This window comes from Oreochromis aureus, linkage group 3, assembly GCF_013358895.1.
Source record: "Oreochromis aureus strain Israel breed Guangdong linkage group 3, ZZ_aureus, whole genome shotgun sequence".
NCBI classification, from domain to species: Eukaryota; Metazoa; Chordata; class Actinopteri; order Cichliformes; family Cichlidae; genus Oreochromis; species Oreochromis aureus.
In genome coordinates, this window is record NC_052944.1 from 25,235,638 (window position 1) to 25,252,299 (window position 16,662).

At 38.2% G+C, this 16,662-nt stretch overlaps 1 protein-coding gene across 1 annotated transcript in view; it reads right to left on the reverse strand.

Annotated features, from left to right (window-relative positions):
• The window catches only part of LOC116311487 (basement membrane-specific heparan sulfate proteoglycan core protein-like), a 681,374-nt gene that overhangs the window by 8,396 nt on the left and 656,316 nt on the right, over positions 1–16,662 (reverse strand). The window lies entirely within an intron of this gene.

Below are 16,662 nucleotides of genomic sequence, written 5' to 3' on the forward strand. Positions count from 1 at the left end.
TAAGATAAAACAAACTGTGTCACACAAAATATTCTGTAACACTCTTTTGATCAAAACAGTGAATCTTTTTATTTACTTTTGTGTATTTTCATTTATTACACACATGCACATTTCAAATAATTAATTTGAAGCATGACTGAGTTTATTGATCAATAATGAGGAAGTAACCCAGGTTAATATGATCTGATTGTATTTTGAACATGTGAGAATTGTTTACTTTTGTTTTTGGTGTATTGGAATTTGGTGAGTCACAGTTGGTTTTCTTTGGTGTCAGTTAGCATGCTATGTGCTTGTGTTCTTTACTCAATCTGATGTTGAAGCCTCTGATAGCCAAGATGAGACCCAGTATGGTTGTTTTATATTCTTTTGCTGTGGAAGCTGACATTTCCTGTCGATGTGCACAGATGTCTTTAGACCACACTAATATGCATAGTCAACTTCACCGCTGACATTACAGGGAGCAGTTTGGATGTGATTTCCAGCTGAGCTGTTAGGAATGCTGGAATAAGACTTCAGTGTTTGTGTTGCAAAACAGATCAGGCTTATTAGAAGTGCAGATCTCAGAACTGAAATCTGAGACTGTTGAACCTCGATGGTGATCCACGCCTAGGAGATCTGGACCTCTGCTGAAATCTTCTGTTCCTGCTAGATCAACTCATATTCCAGAGATCAGGAAACTGACTCACACTTCTGAACTGTGGTAGGACTCCACCATAATCTCTGTTACTGCGACACACAGAGGACTTAATCCAAGAACTGATTCCACACCAGACTGTGACTGTGAAAGGTTTTCTCTGTAAATCTGTGGACAGCTGATTTTGTGCGTTCAGTGTTGTAATTCTATTCATTGTGTTGGTGTTGTACTGGTAACTCACTGTGTTACTGATTATAACTAACCAGCCACTCTGCAGGTCTAGTGAGTGAACTGAGTCGACTTTTATTGATCAAAGTTTGAAGAGCAGCTGAAAGAAAGCTGGTTAACCCTAAAGCAGCTAACACAGGTTAACTAGTAGTTAACACAGATAAGAGTTCAAACTAACCTGAACTGGACAGAGAGAGATATTTTTACATATTGTTGTTTAATTTTATTTAAATATTTTATTCTGGTTTTTGGATGCGTAAATTAATGTAAACTGGAAACTGGTTGTATATTTCCGTGTCTTCTGTTTCCCACCTACAAGTTCAAAGTTCACCCTGGTCCTGGTATGTATTATTGGTTATTGGTTGGTATTTTATTTTTATTTTAATTTTGTTTTATCTTTAGTGAAGTATTGAGTTTTTCCATGTACCGTGAATACACCGCTGCACTGCTCATGTTAACTTTCTTTCACTGCAGCTCTCTGCACGCAGCAAGGTAAATTTCTCTGTATATTGCACTGTGTTTAAAGGGTAAAAGAACTCCATGAAACGTAGTTTTGAGCACTGATTTTGTTTTGCAGATGCACAAAACTGCTGTGGTGGGGTGGCTGTAGCTCAGGAGGTAGAGCGGGTCAGGTGCTGATCGGAAGGTTGGTGGTTCGATCCCTGGCTCCCCTAGTTTGCATGCCAAATATCCTTGGGCAGGATACTTATGGCGTATGAATGCGTATGATTGATAGTTAGAAAGCACTTAACGTATAGATACTAGTGCTTGTGTGAATGGGTGTGTTGTATAGAGCTTTGAGTACTCCAGGAGAGTAGAAAGAACCAGTCCATTTACCATGTGGAACTTGCAATCCTGTAACGTGTTGAGCTACAGAGTTAATGTATTGTGTGAGCAATACATTAACTCTGGTGAGTCTTGAATTGTGCAAATTAAATTGTGATTCACAGTCCCGTTTCTAACTTATAAAATTTATAGAACTTTATAAAACAGCTTCTATGTGATTGTAGAAGCTGTTAACGATGTCTTAGATGTGTTAGCCCTGTGAAAAGTATGCTAGTGTACCCACATGTGCTACCTTTGCAGGTGCAAGTATTGCATTTTGAGGAGAATTTGATTTTGAGGAAAGAAAAGGTAAATTTGAGTGAACAAAATTCATTGCTGCGTGCAAAAATGTATTTCAGTGTTTGCTGTTATCCACACACACACACACAATAGCAGCCCCTTTCGCTCTGTTTTTGCATTTGTGTTTGCTCGCAATGTGTTACTTGCACATCTCAACATTTCTGCCCTGCGCGTTCAACTCTTTCTGCACACCGTTATATTTGTGCCACAAAACCAACCACTCACAGACTTGGATGCAAAAAATTCTGATTGGCTCAATCAGCTCGAAATAACGAAATGCAATATCCCAGAATGCATTTCGCCCAAAACTCAAACGAGGCAGTGAAATATTACTCTTTCTGGATCACAAAATAAACTTTTGAGATATTTTCAGGTGAGAATGGTGCTGTGTAAACTTCAAACATCTGCTCGATTTATTAAGACGTCACATATTTGCAAAAGTGCTCTAACGTTTTCGGAGATGCTTTTTACCCACCAGCTGACCACATAGCTGGACTGGCCATTGGCCATACCGGGCAAATACCCGGTATGGCCAATGGCAATTTTTCATTTTTCATGTTTGTTTGTTTTTGTAACGGTATAAACAATGAAGGGTGGTGGGTTGGCCAATTGGTCATGATCAAGTCTGGGTGGACCAATTACAATACATCCCTATTGAGATGAAAAGGAACACAGTTTGTCCCGTACCTCAGCTAGAATGAAAAAAAACCCCACAAAGCTGGAGTTATTCTGTGTCTTTGCTGCACAGCTGCCTCTTCTTCTCTTCTTCTCACCCCCTCCCTCTCTTGTTGCTACTTCAATCATGGAACAGATCAATAATCAGCTGATTGGCTTTTCTGTCAGCTTTTCTGCTAGTCCCGTCTCTCTTGTTTGTTTATAGCCCACTTTGCACCAAACAGAAACCAGTGGATGTCGCTCGAAACAACAGCAGCATGTTTAAGCTTGATCAGCTGTCGTTTGAATTTATTTAATATTACTTTCCAGTATCAGCTGATGTTTGCTGGAGCCACAGCTGTAAAAGCTGCTGGTCATGATATCGGTTTGGATATGTGGTGAGAGGGAAACATGAAGGTGATACACAAATCATATATATATACCAACAAGACAGTGTACATCACTGTCACACAAGCGTTTGTTTTCATTCAAAGGATTTATGGGTTTTCCTATAATACTTGGTGGTCTAGTCAATACACGGGCAGATTTTTGGACAGCACTCTTGGGATGTCATTGTCCTCCATTGTCCATGATTACATTCGTAGCAGAGAAACAAGCACAGGGCTCTCATTGATTTAGCGTTATGACTAATTATATATTTTCATGTACTTTATATTTGTTTTTTAGTTGAGGACATTTTAGGAGGACACTGCCAATAAAGTTACACAACTACGCAGTGAATTTGTGTTTATTATTATATCTACAAAATACCACAGTTTTGTTCTTGGTCTTATCATTTTATTTTGTTGTATTTATCTGCGACACGTTAAGGCCGGTCCGTGAAAATATTGTCTGACATTAAACCAATTCGTGGCGCAAAAAAATGTTAGGGACCGCTGATCTAAGTGACTTATATACAGTGGCGGTCCTAGCCTGTTTGGCGCCCTGGGCGAACACTCCCTCTGATTGGTATAACGTGTGCACGTAATGCTAATTTGTGGGCAGAAATTGGGAATAACGTGGCATCGAATTACGCATTTGTGGCCACGAAATAGATAACGTGCGCACATCATATTGATACAATTCCTGGACAGCTGCGTAGAGACATAAGCATGAGATTAGGCTAAACCTATACACCATGGACAGAGACAGTATGAATGAGTTTTATTTTAGGCTGGGAATGAGCTACAAATGCATTTTGAAAAGCCTGCAATACAAGGAACCTTTATTACGGAGAGACATTTAAACAGGATATTGAGAGCCAAGTTGCGTTACAGACGTAATTGCGACCTGGACGCTGGGATAGATTTTATTGTCAACCAACTGCAAGGGCCGGGGAAGGATCATGGTTATCGGTCAAGTGTTTCGTGGCTACAGATTAGCATTTCGTGCGCACGAAGTAGTATTTTGTGGCCACAATTTATTTATTTTTTGGACCATGTCATCAGAGGGGCTCCATAGGGCAGCATGAGTACGAGCAATTTTTTTTTTTTTTGACAATGCCCGTGATGCCGCCCCGGGCAACCGCCCGTATCAAAAACCGCTACTGCTTATATATTATGTTTAACCCGAGTAGGGAAAGACCACGGGGGGGTTTGAAAACGATGTGCCGGGAGCCTTGACCAGCCGGTCAGCTGGTGGGTAACAGGCATCTCTGAAAACGTTAGAGCACTGTTCTTGATAAATCAAGCAGATATTTGAAGTTTACACAGCAACATTCTCGCCTGAAAATATCTTAAAAGTTTATTTTGTGATCCAGAAAGAGTAATATTTTAAACTCCGCCACTCTGCGTTCTTCCGCCATTGCCTCGTTTGAGTTTAGGGCGAAATGCATTCTGGGATATTTGCCTGGGTTTAGCTACAGCAGCTAGTGAGCTGATTGGAGACCAAAACAGCCAATCAGAATTTTTTGCATCCAAGTCTGTGATTGGTTGGTTTTGTGGCACAAATATAAAAGCATACAGAAACAGTTGAACGCGCAGGGGCAGAAATGTTGAGAGCGCAAGTAACACATTGCAAGCAGGTCTGCGATATGAGCAAGAGCAAATGCAAAAACTGAGCGAGAAGGGCTGCTGTTGTGTGTGTATATGGACAATTGCAAAATTATGGATATGGATAATTACAATCACTGAAATGAAGCAGCAATAAATCTTTGTTCATTCAAGTTTAGCTTATCTTCGCTCAAAATAAATTTCTCTTCCAAATGCAACACTTGCACCTGTAAAAATCCTTTATACATGCGCTTAAAATAGTGGCACAAAAATAACGACATAGCTTACATGTGAGGTTTTAACTAACTCACCATTTGAAACACTTTTCATGGTTTATTTGATTTGCACTGAAATGTATTTTTGTCGTTGGTATATTGGTATTGGCCAGTAGGGATGGGTACCGATATGGTTTCTGACAAAAAAATAAAAATATAAGAGGCTTTTGGACAAAGTTTGTGTTCTCCATTCTTTAAGCAATGGTTTGAGCACCATTTAAGCACCAGCACGTTTCAAAAGTAACGGTTTGGCACCGGATAAAACCTAAATGATACCCATCCCTATTGGCCAGTAAGAACTGTATAGATGATATCTAAAGAAAAAATATAACACTTAGAGGAATTTGATTTTACTCTTTTTTTTAATTCATACAAATGAGATACAGGGAAAATTAGTCGGTAGCAGGGCCTTTTTTAGCCAATTTTTGGGCGTGCTGAAGCAAATTTTCCTTTTACTTTTTTTTTTTTTTTTTTTTTTTTTTTACAATATTTGCTGTTTGTTTGACACACTACTAAAAATTTAAAAACCATACAGTACTTGGTTGAGACGTAATATTTTAACAACAAAACTATAGATACCCCCCATCTCCCAAAATGGTTTGTTCCAGCTCGCCTCTCCCCCACTCTGGCTCTAGCGCCCTTTCTGCCAAACCGAATGTGGCTGAGACGCAGCGGAGCGGAGGTGTGAGTGCCTGGCTTAAAACAGGACATATTAGCTGCATTTAACCTTCAGTTACTCTTTATATAGTTAGGTAGGAGTCAGACCATGTTTCTTTTTAGCTGAAAAACCTTACACCCAGGTAACCTGCAGTGTTGAAAACGTGTTTTCCGACGATGTTTGCTACCCTACAATCCGTCCTGCTCTGTAGTAAAATCAGCGAAATTTGACCTTCCTGTTGCTCCCATTGAAATGTATACAGCCTATTTAAAATCTAAAACTTAAAATTGTCTGTAGCCTGCTGTTGTTACCACTGTCCTGTTTGAAATGGATACTAACTAGCTAACTGACTGGGTGCCCATTAACCTTATAACTCCTGTCGTGTGTGTGTGTGTGTGTACAGAGACAGCCAGGTTCATAATGGATATTAGGACGTTTTCAACAAAAAAGGAGCCACATTCAGGTACAAGTGTAAGAACAAATGATCCATCAATCAAGAATAATGTTGGATCAGTGTTTCAATATTTATATCTTTTATTAGATGTTCATGTGGTTTGGTTATTTGCCTTTTGGTTGAAAGTACACTGAGAGAGGACTTCTTGTTAGGGATCTTAATAGTATTTTTTTCATATTAATGTCATTTTTTCATCTAATTGAATCTATTTGTGTATGATTGTCAGTCCAAAGAGGGAGAGAGGAAAGAGGAGAATGTGAGGAGAAAGTACAAGGTCAGGAAGAACCAGGTGAGAAAACAGACAGGGAACAGTGACAGGCAAAACAGAAACTGTTAAACTGACAAAGAGAAAAAAACTAATTTTACTCATACAATCTGGAAGTTGTGTTCTCCTGATATTAAAGGTGCTATACAGAATCTGCAAAACAAACTGTGTTGAAACATTTTTTGAACATAACATTATCATTGATTGGGGAGATTAAAATTAATGATATATTTTTATGTGGTTCAGTCACAACTCTACTAAAACCTCAGGTAATAATAGATTGGGCCAACTTTTGGACTGTCCAGTTGTCTGAGTGACTGCCGCAGTACGTACATCACATTTGTGCACTATCAGTGCCAAACGGTGCCCTGGTGGAGTGAGGAGCTGTAAAGAGAAGCAGATGCTCTGTTTATATCCTAAAGATGTTTTAAGCTTGTTTCAAAGATTCTGTACTGCAGCTTTAAATGTTTTCCACAAGCACACATACACTTATCAGTGTTTCTCAAACTTTTTACAGTGTGTACCACCTGAGAAAAATGTCAAACTCTCCCAAGTATCACTATGAAAGCATGAAACTCAGAAATCTTACAACACAAAATTAGTATTAGTAAATTAGTCAAATTAGTATCTGCAGTAAAGATTTCTTTCATACATTGTATACATTGTACCACAGGCAAAGTTGCCTCCATTTTTATAATTTTTTTAATCAATATTTTGTACATTTCAAGGACTCTTCTGTTTTTGGAGTGTATTTTTATGTGTCTGTATTATATTAAACATACACATTAAAAGTGAATCTCTGTCCAAAACATGCAGTCAGTTTTCTTTTTACTCACTGTAAGCATCATTCATTATTCTCCCAGTAATTAAGGTTAGAAATTTGCAGACTTGCACAGAGATGGTAAAATTATTATGATGAAAATGGAGACGAAGCTAACAGACGACGAGGACAAGGAAGCACCAAGGAGACAGTCAGAGAGAACTCGAAAATAGCGAGCTAACTTCCTGCTAACTTCTAACTTTGTTAAATTTAATACATTTTGTTTTCATCAATGCCTGGATGTTAAACGTAATTGTTACACCTGGTAAAGCAGTAACACTGATCATTTTATTAAAGATGATACAATTTAGACAGTTTTTAAACTCTCAGTGATGCTGCAGGGTTCGTTTGACTTTGGGACCTGAAGTGGACGGAGGTTTGGAACCAGATTATTCTGCGAGGCTCCTGACTACGGCAGTAATACTCCAACAGTCAGAGACAAATTTCCTAAAGGAACATATGGATTTGCTTGTACGTCCAACAACTCATGTTTTGAATATGTCTTTCGAACACTCCATTGTTCCAACAGATTGGAAAATTGCTGCAGTTACACCAATTTTCAAAGCAGGTGTGAAGACTGACATGGCTAATTATCGCCCCATAAGCATACTCCCGGTCGTATCTAAAATAGCTGAGAAGTGGGTGGTTAAACTCCTCACTGCTCACCTAGAAAACACCCAACCCTCATTACATCCATTGCAGTTTGGCTTTCGGGCACATCACTCCACAGATACTGCCCTGTGTATGTTAGTGGAGAACTTGAAGAGCTTGCTGGACAAGAGTCCCTGTGTTGGAGCTGTATTTTTAGATCTGAAGAAGGCTTTCGACTCTGTAAACCATCAGATATTGTTGTCCAGATTGACTCAGTTTAATATCTCCAGTCAGGCTCTTCAGTGGTTTGCCTCATATCTCTCACACAGGAAACAGTGTGTGGTGTTGGATGGGGTTAAATCTCCATATTTAGACTGTGATACAGGGGTTCCTCAAGGATCTGTTCTTGGGCCCTTATTGTTCTCTCTTTTATCAATAACTTACCTGAAGTCTGTCCAAATATATTTGCTCAAATGTATGCGGATGATGCAGTTATATATACGCAAGCAAATAGTGTCCAGCAGGTGGCAAAAGATCTTACAGCTGCTTTAGCATTAATGCATAGCTGGCTGGAAGACTCATGCCTAATGTTGAACACCTCAAAAACTGTCTGTATGTATTTTTCCAAACGCCCCTTAAACTTGAAGCAGTCAAACATATTCCTGGATGGAGTAGAGCTTGAATTAGCTCCAGAATTTAAATATCTTGGGGTCATTCTAGACCCAACATGATCCTTCAAGAGTCACATAAATAAAGTGTCCCAGGTACTTAAATTTAATAATCGAAATTTTAACCATATACGTAATAATTTAAATATGAATGTTGCAAAAACTTATTTTTAGTCAATGATCATCTCTCATATGGACTATTGTTTGACGTCCTGGTCACTTGCTTGTCCAACAACACTTAAAACTACTGAAAACATTTATAAAAGAAGTTTAAAACTACTTGACAAAAAACCGACTTCCCACCACCACTGTCATGTGTTAAAAAAACATAAATTACTGAACTTCAATAACTTAGTGAAACTTAAAAGAGTGTGTTTATTATATAAAGTCTTACACTCCCTTGCTCCACCACCATTAAAGCAGTTTATTAGGCATAAAGAAAGCTCAGACAGGACCACTCGAGCTACAATCCGAGGAGACTTGCTTTTACCCCACAGACGGACAGCATTTGGGCAGAACGTCCTTTCTGTCAAGGGTGGCCATCTGTGGAACAGTCTTCCTCAACCCATTAGAAAATGCTCTACATTCAATTTGTTTAAGGCAAAGGTTAAAAACTGGTTATGGACAAATCAAGTGTGTGATCATGTATAAGTTGTATAGTTTTAATGTTTTATTTGGGAACAGAATGGTGTGTATGTGTAAGTTTGGTGATGGAGTTTTTATTATGAATGAATGATGAATTTTTATGAATTATTATGTCTATTTTTTTATGTTTAAGGACAACAGATGGAAATTAGCCCTTGGCTATAATCTGGTATGTTTACATTCATGTAATTTTTTTACATTTATGTTCATTAACATGCACTGTCCTAAATAAATAAATTAAATTAACAATTCACCAAGCAATGCGGCTTCGTGGCTTACCATTTTTTGACAGATTTTTGAGCGCTGTGGACCACATAAAATCAGTTTGAGGTCAGTAAGCACAGCCAGAATTCATATATAAGGCGCACTGTTGATTTTTGAGAAAATTAAAGGATTTTAAGTACGCGTTATAGTGTGTAAAATACAGTATACAGAAGAAAATAATATATCGCGATATATTTAACGTTACCGCACATGCTTCAAATTATACCATGATATGGATTTTTGTCCATATCTATGGAACGCCAGGACTGCCATAATGAATTACTTAAATACACCATTAAATAATTAATTAAATGTGGCAATAATTAATTAAAATTGGAATTAATTAATTAAATAAATAGTTATGACACATGTAATTAATTAATTATTGACACATTTAATTAATTATTTATGTATTTCACATTTTAATTAATTATTGACACATTTAATTAATTATTTAATGATATATTTATTTATTTCATTTTGGCAGTCCTGGCGCCTGGCTCTCATCATGAATTAATTTTATCTGTCAGCCTCACCCATCAAACTCAGGGGGCGGGGTTAACGCTGATCGAGTCAAAACCATTGCTTTGGCCTGGTGGCCATTGTTTTTAGCACACAACCATTGGAAACTAACAGAACTGAACTTTGAAAAACCCTGTTTGTGTGTCACCAAATACTGTTGTAATATTTTTTTAGCCGAGAATGTAGTGGTTTAATCTTCATATGTGTGGTCGGTTTGTCAAGTTACAGCCTCTTTGCAAAAGTGCTTCGATGATTTCGGAGATGTCTGCCCAGTCTAATGTCAAAGCGTGGGATAGACCCGCTCGCCTCGCAAGCAATCGAGCTGTTGTTACCGCCGACAAAGCGGAGGTCCCGGTACACAGCTGTAATAATCCCCGCTGACACGGACTTCTTTTACTGAGGTTATATTTATCGGGGTGTTATTTCCTGATGTTCTTATGTGTCCTACGTGTTTCAGTCGCCAATTCTGAAGTATAACTAACATTAAAAACATGTTTAAGGAGGAGAGAGAGCAAATAAATTCGATTAACAGCTGATCTTTGGGTTTCTGTTCAGTAATCTGCGTGACCTGCGTATAATCGCAGAAGAGAGATGACGTTGGTGTTTCCGTCATGTAGTAACTGCTGGCTTTAACTGTACAAAGGTTGTTCGACACTATGAAACACATACAGACTTCATGATGTTCGGCTAATATTTTTATTGTGAATATTAATCATGCATCTCTCCACGATATCTTCAGCTCTCTGAGTTAACCCAGAGTTTCCCAGCTGACTACCCAGATAGCAAGGAAACATTGAAACAATGTTGAGTCAATATCAGGCGACGTCATTGAAGCAACGTTGAAGTGTGACGTTGACCCAACGTCACTCTTGCACCCATTTTTAACGTTGAAACAACGTCAGGTTTTGATGTTGAATCAATGTTGAAACCTGACATTGATTCGACGTTATATTTTCGAATACTGTTGACATTGAAACAATGTCAGATTCTGATATTGAAACACTGTTGAGCTATGGTGTTAATTTTCCACCTCTTTTGCACAGTTGCTTTTTATTGAAAAAAAAAAACAAACAAAAACAAAAAAGGTCAATAGACATGTATCATTTGCAAAATACTTTATTAAAAGACAAAGTTTCCTATTTACATTTCTATGTTTCACGTCACTTTTATTATTTACTCCAGGATGGGGATGGATGATGTGTGTGTCCGCGCCACCCGCACGATCTGGAGCATATCTGAGCCATTTCTGGACTGCTTAAGCAAAGACCAACTCAGACAGAGTTCGCCTCACCTGCTGCGCCAGGCCATCTAGGACAAATAGACACACACACACAAAAAAAAACAAAGACAAAAAAAGGGAATTAGAGCACATGAATAAGCTCTTGTTAATTGTCTTCAGCAGGGAGAAAGTATGTAAACTCCTAGGCTGATAAACATGAAAGTCACCAGGCGGAAATCAGCAAACTGCTGCATTTGATTCCCAAAGAGCTATAAGCTGAAAATGTGATATGTCTTAGCATGGTGTGCCGTGTATCCTTTAAAAAAAAAAAAAAAAAAACATGGGGTCCTCGGGCTGTACAAAGTGTACAACCCGAGGACAAAATAAGTCAAGACCAAAGACTCAATCTCCAGATTAACCGGACATGAAAGTCTTGTTATTAAGAAAGACAAAGTAATATAGCAAAAAAAAAAAAAAAAAAACATAGGAAATGTGAAACGCACCCAGCACATCAATTGATCCCTTTATTGTTCACTTTAGGCTCATAAAACTACAATAAACAGTAAAACTTACCAAATATGCATCTGCACAGCGCTGTCTCTTTAAATGCCCTTTTTGCTTTGTCTGGTCCTTTTTTTTTCCTGCCCAGTTGAGTACAGAGGCCAGCTCCTTTGTAATGGCATAAACCATTACACGGCGGACTCGCACCTCCAGTGTGGTCCAGCAGCACCAATCAACGCAAAGCGTCTCACCTATAGACACATTTTAAGAGATGGAATTAGCGTGTCTCATGTCTTAAATGTGTATGCAAGTGCTTGTGTGTTTACTTCATGTAATTGATGATAGAAACATGTCATTTAGTTTTCCCTAAAGCCTGATTTTCAAGTCATACAAAGAATAAACCAAAGTATTGGCAGTACAATGTATTTCTATTCCCTTTGTTGGATATTCATTTGTTAGTTCTTGTAACTGCTAAAAGTGTTTACTAGTTTTTGCCTGTCACATATATTTGTTATACCATGTAAACTGTGAAATTCCAAGATTTTCAAACTTGCCTTGTAATAGTGGCCTCACAGAGTCTCTGGAATCTGCAGGAAAAAAAAAAAAAAAAAAAAAAAAAAAAAAAAAATCACAACAAGATGACATTCAGGAGTATAAATTGGGGGGTTTGTTTTTTTAGATAAAAGTACAATGACATTGTGATGCAGCTTTAAAACTTTTTAAAAGCATACCATCTATAGGGAAGACATCAGACTCTGCATGCTGGCGAGATCGCAAAGCTGTGTCGGTTTGTGCCGGAGTGGCGAAAGGTGCGGAAGCTGGGTGGGGCATTATGATGGTTGCTATCAGTGGGCTGGGGGCAGACTGGAGTGATGAGGGCTGTTTAGAAAAGATAATTTTTAAGTATTTAAGAATACAGACAACTTGTCAAAAAGTTTCCTTGTGTCAGACACAGATATGTACACAGACACTAGACAGTATTATATTACCTGGTATTTTCACTCGAGGGGCCTGGGGAAACCGTTTTTTGTAGGTTGCTCATCCTCTGAGTCCGTATATGTGTACAGGGATTTGGTCTAAAGAAAAGAAATTAAAACGGTCTTAAGTAATTGTAAATATGCTTTTGGCATATTGTTTCCTAAAGTTAGTTTGATTTCTAACAACACACACAGGAAACAGAGACGTGCAAGAAGGTACAGTATACAATGAATTTTTGAAGTGCACAAGTGTACACGGCTTTGCATTTTAAAAAGTTTACAAACTTCCACTTTTTGGACTATATTATGTGGTGATATTGCAGTATGCAAGCACCACAGATATGTATAAAAGACAAGATCATAAATTCTTAACAATCAAAGATATGTTTGTGAATAAAAGGGTTTTACTTGTGCTTTCTTTTAAGACTGGTCTGGGTTTCTTCTTCGGACTGAAGGTCAGGCGTATCACAGCGTTCACGTGGATATCTCTGAAGACTGCGTTCTGCTTCGTGAAATGTGCCTGGAAATACAAACACAATGTACGGCCAGACATAAATTACGTGTGGACAAAAGGTGCAAACGCATAGAAAAATCAGCGTTTTCAAAAATACGCTGGTGCGTGTGGACGTAGCCTTATTCATTATACAAGGCACAAGCGGAAAGTCATGTATGCGCGTGCAACGTAAAGTTAGGTCAGCGTGCAACGACAGTCACGTGGGCATTCAAACTGAGTCTAAAGTTTTCGTGTGCGCGAATTGAAAGCGAGTGCTCTCCAATCATCAAAAGTAACAAAGTCATTGAACACGTTTATACAGTTAACTTTACGTTTATCAATCATATATCACAGATTTAGAATTTTTGTAGTACTAAGCAACTACAGAGCGAAAGTCTGGGTCAAGCGCCGAGGCCACGGCAAGAACAAAGGAAACCTCGAGCGTTAAAGCTAGCTTTGTAAGGAATATAACGAAGAAATTATGAAACGAAAATGTTTTCTTTGTTGATATACTTTGTTCGCAGTGCAGTTTATTTGTTGCGGATTGTAAGAAGTAGACACAATTTCGGGCTCAGTAAATAACAGTAAAAACTTGTTAATGTACAACATTAACGAGTTTTTTTACTGTTATTCAAATGCAAACATGGAAATAACGAGTAGGAAAAAAAAATCATTCATTCTTACCTTATACTAATCGTGGTGCAGGCCAGTGCAGTGCATGAACTGATGCCTTCTCCGGTCAATTCCGCTGAGAGTAAATCAAATGTCCCGCTCTACTGTAGAAGACAATGAATACCTGGGGATGTACCAATGTGAGAGGGTGCTGCGGAATAGTCCAAGTGATCGCTGCTTTAATTTCGGTCAACTATACATAAATTGCACGTAGACATGATTTTTTTAAAGCTGGTGAACTAGACCAAGTCATTGATAACAAATGAATAATAAATCTACTTTCTCTGGTACTTTATACCTGATCAGTTGCAATGCAATTTAATGCTCAACTACAAATCGATGGTTTTTGATGGTGACCGGAGCCGAATGATCGTCAACTATAAATAGACGTTTTCTCGACGTTGTTGTTGTCACCTGGTCGACTACAAATAGATCAAATATCAATGACAAAAAAACAACGGTGAATCAACATCGTTACAACGTCTCTATAGTAAGACCGTCGGTTTACCACAGTATTTCAATGTTGTTACAACATTGGCATTTCAACCCCGACCATATACGACGGTTCGGATGAAAAATCAACATAGATTCAATGTCGTCTTGCTATCTGGGTATCTGTCATCTACGAATATGTCACGGGTCATATCAATATGATTTTACAGAAAAGCATCCTTATTACTGCCAACTATTCCAGAGACGTGGAAATCTACAGCATAAAGAACACAAAAATATAGCAGTCTCTGCAACACTGTAAGACGAACCGTCAGTTTGTCGCAGATCAAAGTGGAAAGAAAGTGATTGGTTGAACAGGTGTTCCAGGTGAATCCACGCAAGAAACGAGCAAACCTGTTCCGACAGTTTGAGTTTGTATTCCCTCAGCTGCAGACTCGCTGCTGTTTAAATGTTTGAGAGGAAGATTAGATATAAAGCAAACGTCAAACAGACTCAGTCTGCATTCACATTTGATATGAGGCCAGCACGTAAAGTGGCTGTGTCCTGTTTTAAGATCATACATGTAAAATTGTTGTCCACCCCCTCCGAGTTAATTGAAATTATCTTGGATAAATTATAGTTAAGGAGTATCACAGATAACACCCACGTGAGCTGTGTGACTGTTCACCATGAACTGAAATCGGTAGGCTATTACTGAAAATACACGTGCTATTTCATATAAATAGGAGGTCCTACTAACATGTTTAGTTTTAAAGGACACCTTCCTGCCTTTAGTCTCATTCATGAGCAGTATTAGTTTTCTTCTAACATCCAGAAGTCTGCACGATGTGTTTCATAGTTTGTAACGAACCTTTGACAGTGAAACATAACATGACCGAAAAAGCAAAAAAATAAATAAATGAATAAAAAGAGAGGGAGAGAAAAAAAATCACACAAATTATATGTTAACCTCATTTATTTTTAGTTAAGTAAACTCTAAAAATTCTAACAGATAGCTGGTGCTTAGAATACAGTTGAATAACTATTAAAAAACAGATGATATAATATTTCTGTCCAGGTTGCAGTCTGCATTATGAACATGTAGTTGCAAACTCTGCTCCTCTCGGTGGAAATGCGCCTTCTCTTTCCTCTTTGTATAAAAACATTTTAAAAGTGAGTTTAATCTCAAAATTCACTGTTAAATCCGAAACACACCAAATAAAGAAAAGCGAATAGTTCAGTCTAACACATGTGCCAGTGAACCATTAAACGTCAGTAAAACTATGCAGTTATGAAACGTAACTTTAACCTCAGCCAAACCGATTTGCTCAGTTGTAAATAAAACAGCGAAGTAAACGTGACCCGACAGACAAAACCTGAGTGAATTAAGTCCAGCGTTTAATCACTGAGAGCTAAAACTCAGGTGAGGTTTCAAAGCTGTGTGCGGTGATTGGACATCAGCCGCTGATAAAGCGGCTTCGCCTATAAAGTGCTCTGTAAGGAAACAGCAACTCTGCGCTCGGGAGAAATACTATATTTACTTATCTTATGCAGAAAAATGCGCTGACATTGCGTTATATCAAGCACCGGCTGCCCAGTTAAACTGTGACGATCACCAGGTAACGTGGGCGTGTTTCTTGAATTAGCAGCAGGTGTTAAACAGCTGACAGGTGAGGAGGAGGATGCATGCAGGTAAACTGACGGTCTGTTGAGCTGATCGCTGGTGTCGTGAGAAACATGTCAGCTCGTTCTTTATGTTACAGAAGCACAGACACACAAGACCAGGCGGAAAGAGACGATCGTTCGGTGAAAATGAGAATCTGCGAATGCAACATGTGGAACACGGAGAGTGGAATATGTAAACAAACCGGTTGACGTAACCCCCTCGGTGCACTCTGCATGCTGACTGTTAGCAGAGCAGTGAAATCTCTGAAAACATCTGAGCACTTTTGCAAACATGTTCTATGCTGACAACCTGACCAGGCGTGAAGATTACGGTAGCGACATTCGCGGCTAAAACACTGTTAAAAGTGTAGTTGGTGACAGAAAAGCGGGTATTTTAAAACTACACCACCACCATTGCTGCCTGTGATTTGAAATGCATTCTGGGACACCTGGCTGCCTCAAGTCTACAGAAGCAATCGATTATCTAGGATCGACCTGTTTTGACTTACTTTGCACGGCAACCAATCAAATGTTAGAGAAGCTGCATGGGCAGCGTTAACCCCGCCCCTGAGTTTGATGGGTGAGGCTGACAGATAAAATTAATTCATGATGAGAGCCAGGCGCCAGGACTGCCAAAATGAAATAAATAAATATATCATTAAATAATTAATTAAATGTGTCAATAATTAATTAAATGTGTCAATAATTAATTAAAATGTGAAATACATAAATAATTAATTAAATGTGTCAATAATTAATTAATTAAATGTGTCAATAATTAATTAAAATGTGAAATACATAAATAATTAATTAAATGTGTCAATAATTAATTAATTACATGTGTCATAACTATTTATTTAATTAATTAATTCCAATTTTAATTAATTATTGCCACATTTAATTAATTAT